The sequence below is a fragment of the Phyllobates terribilis genome, unplaced genomic scaffold (genome assembly GCF_046119375.1).
Source record: "Phyllobates terribilis strain yellow unplaced genomic scaffold, ASM4611937v1 Scaffold_108__1_contigs__length_5656254, whole genome shotgun sequence".
Classification (NCBI taxonomy): domain Eukaryota; kingdom Metazoa; phylum Chordata; class Amphibia; order Anura; family Dendrobatidae; genus Phyllobates; species Phyllobates terribilis.
In genome coordinates this window covers 2,904,518-2,924,390 of record NW_027362868.1, presented here as the reverse complement: position 1 = coordinate 2,924,390, position 19,873 = coordinate 2,904,518, and the positions used below count along the sequence as shown (strand labels likewise).

The 19,873-nt window shown below is 46.8% G+C and overlaps 10 non-coding genes and 1 pseudogene across 10 annotated transcripts; all 11 read right to left on the bottom strand.

Moving 5' to 3' along the window:
• Positions 1–662: 662 nt before the first annotated feature.
• On the bottom strand, positions 663–853 carry LOC141199881 (U2 spliceosomal RNA). The gene has a single exon (XR_012271623.1). It is a non-coding gene; the product is annotated as a U2 spliceosomal RNA (small nuclear RNA).
• Positions 854–1,972: 1,119 nt separating this feature from the next.
• LOC141199880 (U2 spliceosomal RNA) lies at positions 1,973–2,163 on the bottom strand. Its single transcript, XR_012271622.1, has one exon. It is a non-coding gene; the product is annotated as a U2 spliceosomal RNA (small nuclear RNA).
• Positions 2,164–3,285: 1,122 nt separating this feature from the next.
• On the bottom strand, positions 3,286–3,473 carry LOC141200930 (U2 spliceosomal RNA). Its single transcript, XR_012272608.1, has one exon. It is a non-coding gene; the product is annotated as a U2 spliceosomal RNA (small nuclear RNA).
• Positions 3,474–4,267: 794 nt separating this feature from the next.
• On the bottom strand, positions 4,268–4,359 carry LOC141201050 (U2 spliceosomal RNA; annotated as a pseudogene).
• A 1,120-nt stretch (positions 4,360–5,479) lies between these two features.
• LOC141199879 (U2 spliceosomal RNA) lies at positions 5,480–5,670 on the bottom strand. Its single transcript, XR_012271621.1, has one exon. It is a non-coding gene; the product is annotated as a U2 spliceosomal RNA (small nuclear RNA).
• Positions 5,671–6,788: 1,118 nt separating this feature from the next.
• Positions 6,789–6,979, bottom strand: LOC141199878 (U2 spliceosomal RNA). Its single transcript, XR_012271620.1, has one exon. It is a non-coding gene; the product is annotated as a U2 spliceosomal RNA (small nuclear RNA).
• Positions 6,980–8,101: 1,122 nt separating this feature from the next.
• LOC141199877 (U2 spliceosomal RNA) lies at positions 8,102–8,292 on the bottom strand. Its single transcript, XR_012271619.1, has one exon. It is a non-coding gene; the product is annotated as a U2 spliceosomal RNA (small nuclear RNA).
• A 1,125-nt stretch (positions 8,293–9,417) lies between these two features.
• Positions 9,418–9,608, bottom strand: LOC141200391 (U2 spliceosomal RNA). Its single transcript, XR_012272113.1, has one exon. It is a non-coding gene; the product is annotated as a U2 spliceosomal RNA (small nuclear RNA).
• A 1,116-nt stretch (positions 9,609–10,724) lies between these two features.
• On the bottom strand, positions 10,725–10,915 carry LOC141200488 (U2 spliceosomal RNA). Its single transcript, XR_012272208.1, has one exon. It is a non-coding gene; the product is annotated as a U2 spliceosomal RNA (small nuclear RNA).
• Positions 10,916–17,485: 6,570 nt separating this feature from the next.
• LOC141199875 (U2 spliceosomal RNA) lies at positions 17,486–17,676 on the bottom strand. Its single transcript, XR_012271617.1, has one exon. It is a non-coding gene; the product is annotated as a U2 spliceosomal RNA (small nuclear RNA).
• A 1,121-nt stretch (positions 17,677–18,797) lies between these two features.
• Positions 18,798–18,988, bottom strand: LOC141199874 (U2 spliceosomal RNA). The gene has a single exon (XR_012271616.1). It is a non-coding gene; the product is annotated as a U2 spliceosomal RNA (small nuclear RNA).
• Between the last annotated feature and the right edge of the window lie 885 nt (positions 18,989–19,873).

The following is a 19,873-nucleotide window of genomic DNA, read 5'->3' as shown; positions in this document are numbered from 1 at the left end:
GGATACCTGGATGGCTGAATGTCACTGAGAAGCTCACAGAGACCGCCATAAGCAACAGTTTAAAAGAATGCCACAGACTAATCAACCAAACTTTTTGGGTTGGTTTCTCTTTTATAGTCTGCAGGCATTAAATGAAAGAAGTCAGTGTTCCAGCAGAGGGAGACAACGTTTCAGAAAAGGCATTGTAGCAAACCAAAAAAGAAATTTTAAGCGCAGCAGAGTAACCAGCTCACATACCTGTTAGCTCAGGTGAGTTTAAAAGGCTGCTGTTGATAACAAGGGCATTTGCTAAATAGATGGTGTGTGTGCAACAATATACTGAAAGGTCAATTATATTGTGCAGCTTGTCTCACCACCTGTAGTTATTTAGGTGAAAGCTCCAAAATGCTTGCCTAATATGTCTGTTTATCCAAAAGGAAGTATAGAGGGAGAGCTAGATAGATAGCATTGCATTACATTACATTACATGGCAATGCAATGCACAGTTGCTGAAGTTGAACCAAAATGAGCTTGTCATCTGGCTTCTGCAACTTTTAACATGAAAAATCCAATGAGGAGAAGAAAAGCAAAGCCAAAGAGTCCATCCCAAAATCCGACAAACAAGCAAAATGAACAAAAAGCATTGAATTCAATTCTTTCTGATTTTAGAAACTGCATTAAAGAAGGGGTGCACCGGTCCTGGAGATACTGCAATACCAGGTCAATGCGTGGAGTGGACAGAGCAAGCTCTTTTTCCATCTCCCTGTTCTAAAAATCCATTTAATATATGGTCCCCAGATAGGGGACGTATCAGATATTAAACTGATAAGAACAGATACTACACTTGATCTTAGCCAAAAGGCCGAGAAGCGATAACCAGAATTGGTTTCCGACTACGGTGCCACCCAAGGATTCTGAAAAGTCCATTTGTGGAGATGGCCACCTGGACTCCCGTTAAGAAGACATGCTGTCAACCTCTAGATCCCTCACATGCCTGCACTTTTCGGCTTGCTGCTGCTGCAATCCACGCGTTTTAGATCTGCATAACTCCACCTCTTTTAGCACAGTACCCTCAACCCCCGGCTGTTCCCACCCGCCTCAACACCGTTGGAAGGGAGGAGAACCAATTAAGGCGGGGGGGGGTGGAACGAGCAGCTGTCTACCCTTAGCAGGAGGGTTGCTGATTAATTACCTCTCCTGCTGCTGCTGCTGCTGGCTGTCCAGCAGCAGACTGAAGGTGGCTGCTGCTGTGCGCAGGTATATAAAGGCTCAGAGCCTATTATGACACGCGCAGCCAGCGTTCCATTGCCACATTCCGTCTACTGCAGGCGGGATACCTGGATGGCTGAATGTCACTGAGAAGCTCACAGAGACCGCCATAAGCAACAGTTTAAAAGAATGCCACAGACTAATCAACCAAACTTTTTGGGTTGGTTTCTCTTTTATAGTCTGCAGGCATTAAATGAAAGAAGTCAGTGTTCCAGCAGAGGGAGACAACGTTTCAGAAAAGGCATTGTAGCAAACCAAAAAAGAAATTTTAAGCGCAGCAGAGTAACCAGCTCACATACCTGTTAGCTCAGGTGAGTTTAAAAGGCTGCTGTTGATAACAAGGGCATTTGCTAAATAGATGGTGTGTGTGCAACAATATACTGAAAGGTCAATTATATTGTGCAGCTTGTCTCACCACCTGTAGTTATTTAGGTGAAAGCTCCAAAATGCTTGCCTAATATGTCTGTTTATCCAAAAGGAAGTATAGAGGGAGAGCTAGATAGATAGCATTGCATTACATTACATTACATGGCAATGCAATGCACAGTTGCTGAAGTTGAACCAAAATGAGCTTGTCATCTGGCTTCTGCAACTTTTAACATGAAAAATCCAATGAGGAGAAGAAAAGCAAAGCCAAAGAGTCCATCCCAAAATCCGACAAACAAGCAAAATGAACAAAAAGCATTGAATTCAATTCTTTCTGATTTTAGAAACTGCATTAAAGAAGGGGTGCACCGGTCCTGGAGATACTGCAATACCAGGTCAATGCGTGGAGTGGACAGAGCAAGCTCTTTTTCCATCTCCCTGTTCTAAAAATCCATTTAATATATGGTCCCCAGATAGGGGACGTATCAGATATTAAACTGATAAGAACAGATACTACACTTGATCTTAGCCAAAAGGCCGAGAAGCGATAACCAGAATTGGTTTCCGACTACGGTGCCACCCAAGGATTCTGAAAAGTCCATTTGTGGAGATGGCCACCTGGACTCCCGTTAAGAAGACATGCTGTCAACCTCTAGATCCCTCACATGCCTGCACTTTTCGGCTTGCTGCTGCTGCAATCCACGCGTTTTAGATCTGCATAACTCCACCTCTTTTAGCACAGTACCCTCAACCCCCGGCTGTTCCCACCCGCCTCAACACCGTTGGAAGGGAGGAGAACCAATTAAGGCGGGGGGGGGGGGTGGAACGAGCAGCTGTCTACCCTTAGCAGGAGGGTTGCTGATTAATTACCTCTCCTGCTGCTGCTGCAGCTGGCTGTCCAGCAGCAGACTGAAGGTGGCTGCTGCTGTGCGCAGGTATATAAAGGCTCAGAGCCTATTATGACACGCGCAGCCAGCGTTCCATTGCCACATTCCGTCTACTGCAGGCGGGATACCTGGATGGCTGAATGTCACTGAGAAGCTCACAGAGACCGCCATAAGCAACAGTTTAAAAGAATGCCACAGACTAATCAACCAAACTTTTTGGGTTGGTTTCTCTTTTATAGTCTGCAGGCATTAAATGAAAGAAGTCAGTGTTCCAGCAGAGGGAGACAACGTTTCAGAAAAGGCATTGTAGCAAACCAAAAAAGAAATTTTAAGCGCAGCAGAGTAACCAGCTCACATACCTGTTAGCTCAGGTGAGTTTAAAAGGCTGCTGTTGATAACAAGGGCATTTGCTAAATAGATGGTGTGTGTGCAACAATATACTGAAAGGTCAATTATATTGTGCAGCTTATCTCACCACCTGTAGTTATTTAGGTGAAAGCTCCAAAATGCTTGCCTAATATGTCTGTTTATCCAAAAGGAAGTATAGAGGGAGAGCTAGATAGATAGCATTGCATTACATTACATTACATGGCAATGCAATGCACAGTTGCTGAAGTTGAACCAAAATGAGCTTGTCATCTGGCTTCTGCAACTTTTAACATGAAAAATCCAATGAGGAGAAGAAAAGCAAAGCCAAAGAGTCCATCCCAAAATCCGACAAACAAGCAAAATGAACAAAAAGCATTGAATTCAATTCTTTCTGATTTTAGAAACTGCATTAAAGAAGGGGTGCACCGGTCCTGGAGATACTGCAATACCAGGTCAATGCGTGGAGTGGACAGAGCAAGCTCTTTTTCCATCTCCCTGTTCTAAAAATCCATTTAATATATGGTCCCCAGATAGGGGACGTATCAGATATTAAACTGATAAGAACAGATTTTTTTTTTTTTTTTTTTTTATCGAAAGCCCGAATTCGTGTACAAAACCCGAGTGCGCTTAAAAAAGTGACAAGTGCCACAAAAAAAGTGCACTAGGATGCTGGTCTTCTTGAAACCCTCTCCAAAAGGAGAAGGGTCCCCCAAACCATTCCCCGTCCCTCCGAGCCAAAAGGCCACAGCGAGGAACAGGGACAAAAAGCCACCTCCAGCCGAAGCCAGAGGCGACCCAATCTTACCCCCAGCACCTGCCCGAGTTCTCACCCGAGCATGGCACTGGGAGCCAAAGACTGTGCTCCCCTCCCGGAAGAGGGGAGCCAACAACGCTCTCCTCCCGAAAGAGGAGAGCCAGGGGGGTTCAGGGGGGAGCGGAACCTGATGGCCACACACTCCCCCCCTAGACCTGCCAAGAGAGGAACCCGTAAGGGAACCGCATCCCGACAAAATCCTAGTAGGACGTGACACACGTGAATAAGTGGACACACAGTGACAAAGAAATTAAATAAATAGTGAAGGTTTCACAGTATAATACTGCCCGGACCTTCGACCGGGAATTGAAAAATTCCCCATCCTAAGGCCAGAAGGCCCGGAATAAGGGTGTGTGCGAAGAAAGAAAATTTGAAGTGCTTGTGCAAATGTGCCATAAACTCAAGTGGGGTTCCCAATCCCAGTGAGTTTAGGCACCCCAGGGTCACCACTCCTGGGGCACTTCACACTTCGGGCTTTCGATCTTCCCCGGCCCAATGGCGTCGATCCTGGGGGGCCATGCTTTCCACCAGATGACTATATTAGCCACCTGGCGTACTAACAAGCGCCTAAACCCCAGTGTGCATAATGTATCAATCTACTAGGGCGGCCAACATCCAAAACCGCCTTTTCGAAAGATACTACACTTGATCTTAGCCAAAAGGCCGAGAAGCGATAACCAGAATTGGTTTCCGACTACGGTGCCACCCAAGGATTCTGAAAAGTCCATTTGTGGAGATGGCCACCTGGACTCCCGTTAAGAAGACATGCTGTCAACCTCTAGATCCCTCACATGCCTGCACTTTTCGGCTTGCTGCTGCTGCAATCCACGCGTTTTAGATCTGCATAACTCCACCTCTTTTAGCACAGTACCCTCAACCCCCGGCTGTTCCCACCCGCCTCAACACCGTTGGAAGGGAGGAGAACCAATTAAGGCGGGGGGGGGGTGGAACGAGCAGCTGTCTACCCTTAGCAGGAGGGTTGCTGATTAATTACCTCTCCTGCTGCTGCTGCTGCTGGCTGTCCAGCAGCAGACTGAAGGTGGCTGCTGCTGTGCGCAGGTATATAAAGGCTCAGAGCCTATTATGACACGCGCAGCCAGCGTTCCATTGCCACATTCCGTCTACTGCAGGCGGGATACCTGGATGGCTGAATGTCACTGAGAAGCTCACAGAGACCGCCATAAGCAACAGTTTAAAAGAATGCCACAGACTAATCAACCAAACTTTTTGGGTTGGTTTCTCTTTTATAGTCTGCAGGCATTAAATGAAAGAAGTCAGTGTTCCAGCAGAGGGAGACAACGTTTCAGAAAAGGCATTGTAGCAAACCAAAAAAGAAATTTTAAGCGCAGCAGAGTAACCAGCTCACATACCTGTTAGCTCAGGTGAGTTTAAAAGGCTGCTGTTGATAACAAGGGCATTTGCTAAATAGATGGTGTGTGTGCAACAATATACTGAAAGGTCAATTATATTGTGCAGCTTATCTCACCACCTGTAGTTATTTAGGTGAAAGCTCCAAAATGCTTGCCTAATATGTCTGTTTATCCAAAAGGAAGTATAGAGGGAGAGCTAGATAGATAGCATTGCATTACATTACATTACATGGCAATGCAATGCACAGTTGCTGAAGTTGAACCAAAATGAGCTTGTCATCTGGCTTCTGCAACTTTTAACATGAAAAATCCAATGAGGAGAAGAAAAGCAAAGCCAAAGAGTCCATCCCAAAATCCGACAAACAAGCAAAATGAACAAAAAGCATTGAATTCAATTCTTTCTGATTTTAGAAACTGCATTAAAGAAGGGGTGCACCGGTCCTGGAGATACTGCAATACCAGGTCAATGCGTGGAGTGGACAGAGCAAGCTCTTTTTCCATCTCCCTGTTCTAAAAATCCATTTAATATATGGTCCCCAGATAGGGGACGTATCAGATATTAAACTGATAAGAACAGATACTACACTTGATCTTAGCCAAAAGGCCGAGAAGCGATAACCAGAATTGGTTTCCGACTACGGTGCCACCCAAGGATTCTGAAAAGTCCATTTGTGGAGATGGCCACCTGGACTCCCGTTAAGAAGACATGCTGTCAACCTCTAGATCCCTCACATGCCTGCACTTTTCGGCTTGCTGCTGCTGCAATCCACGCGTTTTAGATCTGCATAACTCCACCTCTTTTAGCACAGTACCCTCAACCCCCGGCTGTTCCCACCCGCCTCAACACCGTTGGAAGGGAGGAGAACCAATTAAGGCGGGGGGGGGGGTGGAACGAGCAGCTGTCTACCCTTAGCAGGAGGGTTGCTGATTAATTACCTCTCCTGCTGCTGCTGCTGGCTGTCCAGCAGCAGACTGAAGGTGGCTGCTGCTGTGCGCAGGTATATAAAGGCTCAGAGCCTATTATGACACGCGCAGCCAGCGTTCCATTGCCACATTCCGTCTACTGCAGGCGGGATACCTGGATGGCTGAATGTCACTGAGAAGCTCACAGAGACCGCCATAAGCAACAGTTTAAAAGAATGCCACAGACTAATCAACCAAACTTTTTGGGTTGGTTTCTCTTTTATAGTCTGCAGGCATTAAATGAAAGAAGTCAGTGTTCCAGCAGAGGGAGACAACGTTTCAGAAAAGGCATTGTAGCAAACCAAAAAAGAAATTTTAAGCGCAGCAGAGTAACCAGCTCACATACCTGTTAGCTCAGGTGAGTTTAAAAGGCTGCTGTTGATAACAAGGGCATTTGCTAAATAGATGGTGTGTGTGCAACAATATACTGAAAGGTCAATTATATTGTGCAGCTTATCTCACCACCTGTAGTTATTTAGGTGAAAGCTCCAAAATGCTTGCCTAATATGTCTGTTTATCCAAAAGGAAGTATAGAGGGAGAGCTAGATAGATAGCATTGCATTACATTACATTACATGGCAATGCAATGCACAGTTGCTGAAGTTGAACCAAAATGAGCTTGTCATCTGGCTTCTGCAACTTTTAACATGAAAAATCCAATGAGTAGAAGAAAAGCAAAGCCAAAGAGTCCATCCCAAAATCCGACAAACAAGCAAAATGAACAAAATGCATTGAATTCAATTCTTTCTGATTTTAGAAACTGCATTAAAGAAGGGGTGCACCGGTCCTGGAGATACTGCAATACCAGGTCAATGCGTGGAGTGGACAGAGCAAGCTCTTTTTCCATCTCCCTGTTCTAAAAATCCATTTAATATATGGTCCCCAGATAGGGGACGTATCAGATATTAAACTGATAAGAACAGATACTACACTTGATCTTAGCCAAAAGGCCGAGAAGCGATAACCAGAATTGGTTTCCGACTACGGTGCCACCCAAGGATTCTGAAAAGTCCATTTGTGGAGATGGCCACCTGGACTCCCGTTAAGAAGACATGCTGTCAACCTCTAGATCCCTCACATGCCTGCACTTTTCGGCTTGCTGCTGCTGCAATCCACGCGTTTTGGATCTGCATAACTCCACCTCTTTTAGCACAGTACCCTCAACCCCCGGCTGTTCCCACCCGTCTCAACACCGTTGGAAGGGAGGAGAACCAATTAAGGCGAGGGGGGGGGGTGGAACGAGCAGCTGTCTACCCTTAGCAGGAGGGTTGCTGATTAATTACCTCTCCTGCTGCTGCTGCTGCTGGCTGTCCAGCAGCAGACTGAAGGTGGCTGCTGCTGTGCGCAGGTATATAAAGGCTCAGAGCCTATTATGACACGCGCAGCCAGCGTTCCATTGCCACATTCCGTCTACTGCAGGCGGGATACCTGGATGGCTGAATGTCACTGAGAAGCTCACAGAGACCGCCATAAGCAACAGTTTAAAAGAATGCCACAGACTAATCAACCAAACTTTTTGGGTTGGTTTCTCTTTTATAGTCTGCAGGCATTAAATGAAAGAAGTCAGTGTTCCAGCAGAGGGAGACAACGTTTCAGAAAAGGCATTGTAGCAAACCAAAAAAGAAATTTAAAGCGCAGCAGAGTAACCAGCTCACATACCTGTTAGCTCAGGTGAGTTTAAAAGGCTGCTGTTGATAACAAGGGCATTTGCTAAATAGATGGTGTGTGTGCAACAATATACTGAAAGGTCAATTATATTGTGCAGCTTATCTCACCACCTGTAGTTATTTAGGTGAAAGCTCCAAAATGCTTGCCTAATATGTCTGTTTATCCAAAAGGAAGTATAGAGGGAGAGCTAGATAGATAGCATTGCATTACATTACATTACATGGCAATGCAATGCACAGTTGCTGAAGTTGAACCAAAATGAGCTTGTCATCTGGCTTCTGCAACTTTTAACATGAAAAATCCAATGAGGAGAAGAAAAGCAAAGCCAAAGAGTCCATCCCAAAATCCGACAAACAAGCAAAATGAACAAAAAGCATTGAATTCAATTCTTTCTGATTTTAGAAACTGCATTAAAGAAGGGGTGCACCGGTCCTGGAGATACTGCAATACCAGGTCAATGCGTGGAGTGGACAGAGCAAGCTCTTTTTCCATCTCCCTGTTCTAAAAATCCATTTAATATATGGTCCCCAGATAGGGGACGTATCAGATATTAAACTGATAAGAACAGATACTACACTTGATCTTAGCCAAAAGGCCGAGAAGCGATAACCAGAATTGGTTTCCGACTACGGTGCCACCCAAGGATTCTGAAAAGTCCATTTGTGGAGATGGCCACCTGGACTCCCGTTAAGAAGACATGCTGTCAACCTCTAGATCCCTCACATGCCTGCACTTTTCGGCTTGCTGCTGCTGCAATCCACGCGTTTTAGATCTGCATAACTCCACCTCTTTTAGCACAGTACCCTCAACCCCCGGCTGTTCCCACCCGCCTCAACACCGTTGGAAGGGAGGAGAACCAATTAAGGCGGGGGGGGGGGGGGGTGGAACGAGCAGCTGTCTACCCTTAGCAGGAGGGTTGCTGATTAATTACCTCTCCTGCTGCTGCTGCTGCTGGCTGTCCAGCAGCAGACTGAAGGTGGCTGCTGCTGTGCGCAGGTATATAAAGGCTCAGAGCCTATTATGACACGCGCAGCCAGCGTTCCATTGCCACATTCCGTCTACTGCAGGCGGGATACCTGGATGGCTGAATGTCACTGAGAAGCTCACAGAGACCGCCATAAGCAACAGTTTAAAAGAATGCCACAGACTAATCAACCAAAATTTTTGGGTTGGTTTCTCTTTTATAGTCTGCAGGCATTAAATGAAAGAAGTCAGTGTTCCAGCAGAGGGAGACAACGTTTCAGAAAAGGCATTGTAGCAAACCAAAAAAGAAATTTTAAGCGCAGCAGAGTAACCAGCTCACATACCTGTTAGCTCAGGTGAGTTTAAAAGGCTGCTGTTGATAACAAGGGCATTTGCTAAATAGATGGTGTGTGTGCAACAATATACTGAAAGGTCAATTATATTGTGCAGCTTATCTCACCACCTGTAGTTATTTAGGTGAAAGCTCCAAAATGCTTGCCTAATATGTCTGTTTATCCAAAAGGAAGTATAGAGGGAGAGCTAGATAGATAGCATTGCATTACATTACATTACATGGCAATGCAATGCACAGTTGCTGAAGTTGAACCAAAATGAGCTTGTCATCTGGCTTCTGCAACTTTTAACATGAAAAATCCAATGAGGAGAAGAAAAGCAAAGCCAAAGAGTCCATCCCAAAATCCGACAAACAAGCAAAATGAACAAAAAGCATTGAATTCAATTCTTTCTGATTTTAGAAACTGCATTAAAGAAGGGGTGCACCGGTCCTGGAGATACTGCAATACCAGGTCAATGCGTGGAGTGGACAGAGCAAGCTCTTTTTCCATCTCCCTGTTCTAAAAATCCATTTAATATATGGTCCCCAGAAAGGGGACGTATCAGATATTAAACTGATAAGAACAGATACTACACTTGATCTTAGCCAAAAGGCCGAGAAGCGATAACCAGAATTGGTTTCCGACTACGGTGCCACCCAAGGATTCTGAAAAGTCCATTTGTGGAGATGGCCACCTGGACTCCCGTTAAGAAGACATACTGTCAACCTCTAGATCCCTCACATGCCTGCACTTTTCGGCTTGCTGCTGCTGCAATCCACGCGTTTTAGATCTGCATAACTCCACCTCTTTTAGCACAGTACCCTCAACCCCCGGCTGTTCCCACCCGCCTCAACACCGTTGGAAGGGAGGAGAACCAATTAAGGCGGGGGGGGGGGTGGAACGAGCAGCTGTCTACCCTTAGCAGGAGGGTTGCTGATTAATTACCTCTCCTGCTGCTGCTGCTGCTGGCTGTCCAGCAGCAGACTGAAGGTGGCTGCTGCTGTGCGCAGGTATATAAAGGCTCAGAGCCTATTATGACATGCGCAGCCAGCGTTCCATTGCCACATTCCGTCTACTGCAGGCGGGATACCTGGATGGCTGAATGTCACTGAGAAGCTCACAGAGACCGCCATAAGCAACAGTTTAAAAGAATGCCACAGACTAATCAACCAAACTTTTTGGGTTGGTTTCTCTTTTATAGTCTGCAGGCATTAAATGAAAGAAGTCAGTGTTCCAGCAGAGGGAGACAACATTTCAGAAAAGGCATTGTAGCAAACCAAAAAAGAAATTTTAAGCGCAGCAGAGTAACCAGCTCACATACCTGTTAGCTCAGGTGAGTTTAAAAGGCTGCTGTTGATAACAAGGGCATTTGCTAAATAGATGGTGTGTGTGCAACAATATACTGAAAGGTCAATTATATTGTGCAGCTTATCTCACCACCTGTAGTTATTTAGGTGAAAGCTCCAAAATGCTTGCCTAATATGTCTGTTTATCCAAAAGGAAGTATAGAGGGAGAGCTAGATAGATAGCATTGCATTACATTACATGGCAATGCAATGCACAGTTGCTGAAGTTGAACCAAAATGAGCTTGTCATCTGGCTTCTGCAACTTTTAACATGAAAAATCCAATGAGGAGAAGAAAAGCAAAGCCAAAGAGTCCATCCCAAAATCCGACAAACAAGCAAAATGAACAAAAAGCATTGAATTCAATTCTTTCTGATTTTAGAAACTGCATTAAAGAAGGGGTGCACCGGTCCTGGAGATACTGCAATACCAGGTCAATGCGTGGAGTGGACAGAGCAAGCTCTTTTTCCATCTCCCTGTTCTAAAACTCCATTTAATATATGGTCCCCAGATAGGGGACGTATCAGATATTAAACTGATAAGAACAGATACTACACTTGATCTTAGCCAAAAGGCCGAGAAGCGATAACCAGAATTGGTTTCCGACTACGGTGCCACCCAAGGATTCTGAAAAGTCCATTTGTGGAGATGGCCACCTGGACTCCCGTTAAGAAGACATGCTGTCAACCTCTAGATCCCTCACATGCCTGCACTTTTCGGCTTGCTGCTGCTGCAATCCACGCGTTTTAGATCTGCATAACTCCACCTCTTTTAGCACAGTACCCTCAACCCCCGGCTGTTCCCACCCGCCTCAACACCGTTGGAAGGGAGGAGAACCAATTAAGGCGGGGGGGGGGTGGAACGAGCAGCTGTCTACCCTTAGCAGGAGGGTTGCTGATTAATTACCTCTCCTGCTGCTGCTGCTGCTGGCTGTCCAGCAGCAGACTGAAGGTGGCTGCTGCTGTGCGCAGGTATATAAAGGCTCAGAGCCTATTATGACACGCGCAGCCAGCGTTCCATTGCCACATTCCGTCTACTGCAGGCGGGATACCTGGATGGCTGAATGTCACTGAGTGTCACACTGTCACAGAATACTGGAGGTAGGGGGCCTAAGCTGACCCTAAGCTGGGGCCCTGACTAATCCCTCATCCTGGAGGTACTGTTAAAGGTACAGAGGTCCAGGCCGCCAGCGTAACCCCTACCTTCTGAGGATCCCTGCACCTAAGTAATCTAGTCCTGAGAAGGACCCCGATCACAACAATAGGGAACCAGAAATAATATGCCCACACACAGTATTTAGACGAACGAGACAGTACAAGGGAAAAACCAAAACCACCTTGCATACAACTTCTAAACAACTACAACAGAGGGAACACCAACGGGAAAGGAGATAAATGATAAAGCGAGGAAAGGGAAAACACACTTCCAAATACACTTATCTCAGCAACTCCAAACACCACGATCCGCTCTGTAAGTCAGAATGAAAAGCTTTCACCGACACCTCCCAAACAGACCTGCAGGAATATAAAGGAGTCTCACTAAAGAAGCATTGATTGCAGCTGGGCGAGGCTGGACCTCAGCTAACCCAGAGAGAGAGAGAATTAACTCCTACACTGCCGAGAAAACACAAAGCACCAACAAGTCAGCTGCGAGAAGTCAGGCTGTGTGCTCGTGACGATCTTCGTGGCAACACACCCGTGACAGTACCTCCCCTTCTACGAGGGGCCTCTGGACCCTCAGGGCCAGGTTTATCCGGGTGAGTCGTGTGGAAGGCCCGAACTAATCGGTCTGCGTTAATATCCGACGCAGGAACCCACATCCTCTCCTCAGGACCATACCCCTTCCAATGAACCAAGTACTGAAGGGACCGGCGATTAAAGCGTGAATCAATGACCCTCGATACCTGGAACTCCAAGTTACCATTGACAACCACAGGAGGGGGAGGTAAAGGTGACGGTACCACCGGCGCCACATACCTCTTAAGCAATGATCTGTGAAACACGTTGTGAATTTTAAACGTAGGGGGGAGGTCAAGACGGAATGCCACCGGATTAATAACAGAACTGATTCTGTACGGCCCGATGAACCTGGGACCCAGTTTCCAGGAGGGAACCTTAAGTTTAATATTCCTGGTAGACAACCATACCTGATCGTTCACACTTAGGTCCGGACCAGACACTCTCCTCCTATCAGCCATACGTTTGTATCGGTTCCCCATAGTATTCAGATTCTTCAGCACCCCTCTCCATACTGAAGCGAGAGATGAGGAAAATCGTTCCTCCTCCGGAACCCCCGAAGAGCCCCCCCTACTGAAAGTACAAAACTGGGGGTGAAAACCATATGCCCCAAAAAACGGGGACTTACCAGTGGACTCGCTCCGCCTATTATTAAGAGCAAACTCTGCCAGAGGTAAGAAAGAAGCCCAGTCCTCCTGGTTCTCTGACACAAAACACCGGAGATATGTCTCCAAGCTCTGGTTCATACGTTCCGTCTGACCATTGGTCTGAGGATGAAAAGCCGACGAGAATGACAAATGCATCCCCCGCCGTGCACAAAAGGCCTTCCAGAACTTGGACACAAACTGAGACCCCCGATCAGACACCACCTCGGAGGGTACCCCGTGAAGCCTCACAATCTCCCCAATGAACACCTGCGCAAGAGTTTTAGCATTAGGGAGAGCCGGAAGAGCGATAAAATGTGCCATCTTGCTGAACCTGTCCACTACAACGAGTATGACCGTTTTACCCGAAGACAGAGGGAGGTCCGTAATAAAGTCCATAGACAGATGAGTCCAAGGACGCTCCGGGATCTTCAAAGGTAAAAGGGCCCCAGACGGACGGGTATGTGAGGTCTTAGAGCGCGCACAAACCCCACAGGACGCGACAAAAGTTACCACCTCTTTATGTAAGTTAGGCCACCAAAACCGACGCGAGAGGAGATCCACAGTTGCTTTACTCCCCGGGTGTCATGCCAAAACTGAGTTATGGTGTGCCTCGATCACCTTCTGTCGCAACTGATCTGGAACGAACAGTCTCCCCGGAGGTCCAACAGGGGCGTCCCCCTGAGCCTCCAATATCTCCTCCTCCAGCTCAGAGCATACTGCCGAAACCACCACCCCCTCCTGAAGGATAGGAATCGGGTCGTCCGTATTCCCGGCCCCAGGGAAACTACGAGATAAGGCATCCGCCTTTACATTTTTAGACCCAGGACGATATGTAACGACGAAATTAAACCTGGTAAAAAACAATGACCACCTAGCTTGTCTGGGATTCAGACGTTTAGCGGACTCCAGATATAGCAGGTTCTTGTGATCGGTGATGACGGTGACCGGATGAACTGCCCCCTCCAAAAAATGGCGCCACTCCTCAAAAGCTAACTTAATGGCCAAGAGTTCCCTATTGCCGACATCGTAATTCCTCTCAGCGGACGACAATTTTTTAGAGAAAAAGGCGCACGGATGCCACTTACCAGGGGACGAACCCTGTGACAATACTGCTCCCACCCCTACCTCGGAAGCGTCTACCTCTACAAAGAATGGCTGAGACGCATCAGGTTGAATGAGTATGGGTGCCGAGGCAAAACATTTTTTCAAGGAGGAGAATGCTTGACAAGCCTTGTCAGACCACCTAGAAAAATCCGTCCCCTTTTTAGTCATGTCTGTGAGAGGCTTAACCATGGACGAGAAATTACGAATGAACTTCCGGTAATAGTTAGCAAACCCCAGGAAACGTTGTAGTGCCTTAAGATTCTCCGGCCGATCCCACTCAAGAACTGCCCGCACTTTCCCAGGGTCCATACGAAAACCGGACGCTGAAACCAGGAAGCCTAAAAACTGGAGTTCCTGTACGGCGAACACACACTTTTCCCATTTGGCATACAGTTTATTATCCCGCAAGATCTGTAACACCTGTCTAACGTGCTCCTGATGAGACACCAGATCCGGCGAGTAAATTAAGATATCATCCAGATATATGACAACAAACTGTCCCACCAGGTGGCGAAAAATATCATTAACAAAGTGTTGAAACACCGCCGGGGCATTAGTCAGACCGAATGGCATGACAAGGTTCTCATAATGCCCCTCCGGAGTGTTAAAAGCCGTCTTCCACTCATCCCCCTCCTTCATCCTAATCAGATTGTACGCCCCCCTGAGATCCAACTTAGAGAACCATTTGGCGCCCACGATCTGATTAAAGAGATCGGGAATAAGTGGGAGCGGATACGGATCTCGGACCGTAATCCGATTAAGTTCACGGAAATCCAGGCAAGGGCGTAGGCCTCCATCTTTCTTCTTAACAAAGAAGAACCCCGCGGCCACCGGAGAAGATGAAGGTCTAATATGCCCCTTAGCCAGACTTTCAGAAATATAATCCTTCATGGCCTGCCTCTCAGGACCAGAAAGGTTATACAACCTAGCTTTAGGTAACTTGGCCTCAGGGAGCAGTTTTACAGAACAGTCATACACGCGATGAGGAGGTAGTTCCTGACACCCATTCTCCGAGAATACATCCTCAAAGTCCGCCAGAAATGGAGGTAAGACCCAAGGAGTAACCGCACCGATGACCGTGTTCATGCAGTTTTTATTACAGAATTTACTCCATTGGCTTATCTCTCTGGTTTGCCAATTAATAACCGGGTTATGCTTAGCTAACCAAGGAAGGCCCAACACTATAGGAGTGGGAAGACCCTCCAACACGTAGCAAGACAACAGTTCTTTATGTATTGCCCCCACTTGAAGTTTTATGCCATGCACAGCTTGCAAAAAACTTCCCTGACCGAGAGGTCTGGCATCGATTGAGAATATGGGGATGGGTTTAGCCAACTCACTCAATCGCATACCTTGAACCCGGGCAAACCGAGCATCAACCAGATTAGCCCCGGCCCCACTATCCAGAAGAACAGATATCCTCTCAGTTCTCGTACCCACCACCACCTCCGCCGGTACGAGAAACTGAGACGAACCAAGGGACGAAATACCTACTCCCAGATTGCCGTCCACCACACAACCTGGGATCAACAGTTTTTTCGACGACTCTTTACTCTGCAAGGGACGGGATGGACACCCCCCAATAAAATGTCCTTTTTTCCCACAGAGAAAACACCTTCCTGTCTTATGGCGCACCACCGGTCCCCTTCCCCGAAATGATGTCCCTCCTAATTGCATAGGCTCCTCCAGACTGACCAGGGGAACCACCATATGAGGGGACCTTGTAGGAGGTGGAGACATTACAGGGGGTAGAGTTATCCCGCACCTCTCCCGAAGCCGTCTGTCAACGCGAATAGCAAGGGCCATAGCGGCTTCCAGTGACGCGGGAGAGTCATACTGTGCCAACACATCCTGTAATTTGTCGGATAAACCATGACAAAACTGGCTCCTAAGAGCCGGGTCATTCCACTGGGTGTCCGTGGCCCACCTACGGAACTCCGAACAGAATTCCTCCGCCGGACGATCTCCCTGCTGAATCCTACGTAACTTAGACTCAGCAAGGGAGATCCGATCTGGGTCATCATATACGAGTCCCAGAGCAGCGAAAAACCTATCCACTGACTGGAGAACCGGGGAGCTTGGGGGAAGAGAGAACGCCCAAGATTGTGGGTCCCCTTGTAGGAGCGAGATGACAATTCCCACCCTTTGTTCTTCACTGCCCGATGACCGAGGCCGCAGCCGAAAGTACAATTTGCATGCCTCCCGGAAAACAAAAAACTTGTCCCGCCCCCCAGTGAACCTGTCAGGGAGAGCTACTTTAGGTTCTGGTCCGGCTTGCTCCAGAGGATGCAAAACCTTGGACCTAACGTCCGCCAGCCCCATGGACAAACTCTGCAACTGCCGAGCTAGACCGGCTACTGGATCCATGGTAGCTGGAGAAAAAACTAAGATGGTCGGTGAAAATGTCACACTGTCACAGAATACTGGAGGTAGGGGGCCTAAGCTGACCCTAAGCTGGGGCCCTGACTAATCCCTCATCCTGGAGGTACTGTTAAAGGTACAGAGGTCCAGGCCGCCAGCGTAACCCCTACCTTCTGAGGATCCCTGCACCTAAGTAATCTAGTCCTGAGAAGGACCCCGATCACAACAATAGGGAACCAGAAATAATATGCCCACACACAGTATTTAGACGAACGAGACAGTACAAGGGAAAAACCAAAACCACCTTGCATACAACTTCTAAACAACTACAACAGAGGGAACACCAACGGGAAAGGAGATAAATGATAAAGCGAGGAAAGGGAAAACACACTTCCAAATACACTTATCTCAGCAACTCCAAACACCACGATCCGCTCTGTAAGTCAGAATGAAAAGCTTTCACCGACACCTCCCAAACAGACCTGCAGGAATATAAAGGAGTCTCACTAAAGAAGCATTGATTGCAGCTGGGCGAGGCTGGACCTCAGCTAACCCAGAGAGAGAGAGAATTAACTCCTACACTGCCGAGAAAACACAAAGCACCAACAAGTCAGCTGCGAGAAGTCAGGCTGTGTGCTCGTGACGATCTTCGTGGCAACACACCCGTGACACTGAGAAGCTCACAGAGACCGCCATAAGCAACAGTTTAAAAGAATGCCACAGACTAATCAACCAAACTTTTTGGGTTGGTTTCTCTTTTATAGTCTGCAGGCATTAAATGAAAGAAGTCAGTGTTCCAGCAGAGGGAGACAACGTTTCAGAAAAGGCATTGTAGCAAACCAAAAAAGAAATTTTAAGCGCAGCAGAGTAACCAGCTCACATACCTGTTAGCTCAGGTGAGTTTAAAAGGCTGCTGTTGATAACAAGGGCATTTGCTAAATAGATGGTGTGTGTGCAACAATATACTGAAAGGTCAATTATATTGTGCAGCTTATCTCACCACCTGTAGTTATTTAGGTGAAAGCTCCAAAATGCTTGCCTAATATGTCTGTTTATCCAAAAGGAAGTATAGAGGGAGAGCTAGATAGATAGCATTGCATTACATTACATTACATGGCAATGCAATGCACAGTTGCTGAAGTTGAACCAAAATGAGCTTGTCATCTGGCTTCTGCAACTTTTAACATGAAAAATCCAATGAGGAGAAGAAAAGCAAAGCCAAAGAGTCCATCCCAAAATCCGACAAACAAGCAAAATGAACAAAAAGCATTGAATTCAATTCTTTCTGATTTTAGAAACTGCATTAAAGAAGGGGTGCACCGGTCCTGGAGATACTGCAATACCAGGTCAATGCGTGGAGTGGACAGAGCAAGCTCTTTTTCCATCTCCCTGTTCTAAAAATCCATTTAATATATGGTCCCCAGATAGGGGACGTATCAGATATTAAACTGATAAGAACAGATACTACACTTGATCTTAGCCAAAAGGCCGAGAAGCGATAACCAGAATTGGTTTCCGACTACGGTGCCACCGAAGGATTCTGAAAAGTCCATTTGTGGAGATGGCCACCTGGACTCCCGTTAAGAAGACATGCTGTCAACCTCTAGATCCCTCACATGCCTGCACTTTTCGGCTTGCTGCTGCTGCAATCCACGCGTTTTAGATCTGCATAACTCCACCTCTTTTAGCACAGTACCCTCAACCCCCGGCTGTTCCCACCCGCCTCAACACCGTTGGAAGGGAGGAGAACCAATTAAGGCGGGGGGGGGGGTGGAACGAGCAGCTGTCTACCCTTAGCAGGAGGGTTGCTGATTAATTACCTCTCCTGCTGCTGCTGCTGCTGGCTGTCCAGCAGCAGACTGAAGGTGGCTGCTGCTGTGCGCAGGTATATAAAGGCTCAGAGCCTATCATGACACGCGCAGCCAGCGTTCCATTGCCACATTCCGTCTACTGCAGGCGGGATACCTGGATGGCTGAATGTCACTGAGAAGCTCACAGAGACCGCCATAAGCAACAGTTTAAAAGAATGCCACAGACTAATCAACCAAACTTTTTGGGTTGGTTTCTCTTTTATAGTCTGCAGGCATTAAATGAAAGAAGTCAGTGTTCCAGCAGAGGGAGACAACGTTTCAGAAAAGGCATTGTAGCAAACCAAAAAAGAAATTTTAAGCGCAGCAGAGTAACCAGCTCACATACCTGTTAGCTCAGGTGAGTTTAAAAGGCTGCTGTTGATAACAAGGGCATTTGCTAAATAGATGGTGTGTGTGCAACAATATACTGAAAGGTCAATTATATTGTGCAGCTTATCTCACCACCTGTAGTTATTTAGGTGAAAGCTCCAAAATGCTTGCCTAATATGTCTGTTTATCCAAAAGGAAGTATAGAGGGAGAGCTAGATAGATAGCATTGCATTACATTACATTACATGGCAATGCAATGCACAGTTGCTGAAGTTGAACCAAAATGAGCTTGTCATCTGGCTTCTGCAACTTTTAACATGAAAAATCCAATGAGGAGAAGAAAAGCAAAGCCAAAGAGTCCATCCCAAAATCCGACAAACAAGCAAAATGAACAAAAAGCATTGAATTCAATTCTTTCTGATTTTAGAAACTGCATTAAAGAAGGGGTGCACCGGTCCTGGAGATACTGCAATACCAGGTCAATGCGTGGAGTGGACAGAGCAAGCTCTTTTTCCATCTCCCTGTTCTAAAAATCCATTTAATATATGGTCCCCAGATAGGGGACGTATCAGATATTAAACTGATAAGAACAGATACTACACTTGATCTTAGCCAAAAGGCCGAGAAGCGATAACCAGAATTGGTTTCCGACTACGGTGCCACCCAAGGATTCTGAAAAGTCCATTTGTGGAGATGGCCACCTGGACTCCCGTTAAGAAGACATGCTGTCAACCTCTAGATCCCTCACATGCCTGCACTTTTCGGCTTGCTGCTGCTGCAATCCACGCGTTTTAGATCTGCATAACTCCACCTCTTTTAGCACAGTACCCTCAACCCCCGGCTGTTCCCACCCGCCTCAACACCGTTGGAAGGGAGGAGAACCAACTAAGGCGGGGGGGGGGGTGGAACGAGCAGCTGTCTACCCTTAGCAGGAGGGTTGCTGATTAATTACCTCTCCTGCTGCTGCTGCTGCTGGCTGTCCAGCAGCAGACTGAAGGTGGCTGCTGCTGTGCGCAGGTATATAAAGGCTCAGAGCCTATTATGACACGCGCAGCCAGCGTTCCATTGCCACATTCCGTCTACTGCAGGCGGGATACCTGGATGGCTGAATGTCACTGAGAAGCTCACAGAGACCGCCATAAGCAACAGTTTAAAAGAATGCCACAGACTAATCAACCAAACTTTTTGGGTTGGTTTCTCTTTTATAGTCTGCAGGCATTAAATGAAAGAAGTCAGTGTTCCAGCAGAGGGAGACAACGTTTCAGAAAAGGCATTGTAGCAAACCAAAAAAGAAATTTTAAGCGCAGCAGAGTAACCAGCTCACATACCTGTTAGCTCAGGTGAGTTTAAAAGGCTGCTGTTGATAACAAGGGCATTTGCTAAATAGATGGTGTGCGTGCAACAATATACTGAAAGGTCAATTATATTGTGCAGCTTATCTCACCACCTGTAGTTATTTAGGTGAAAGCTCCAAAATGCTTGCCTAATATGTCTGTTTATCCAAAAGGAAGTATAGA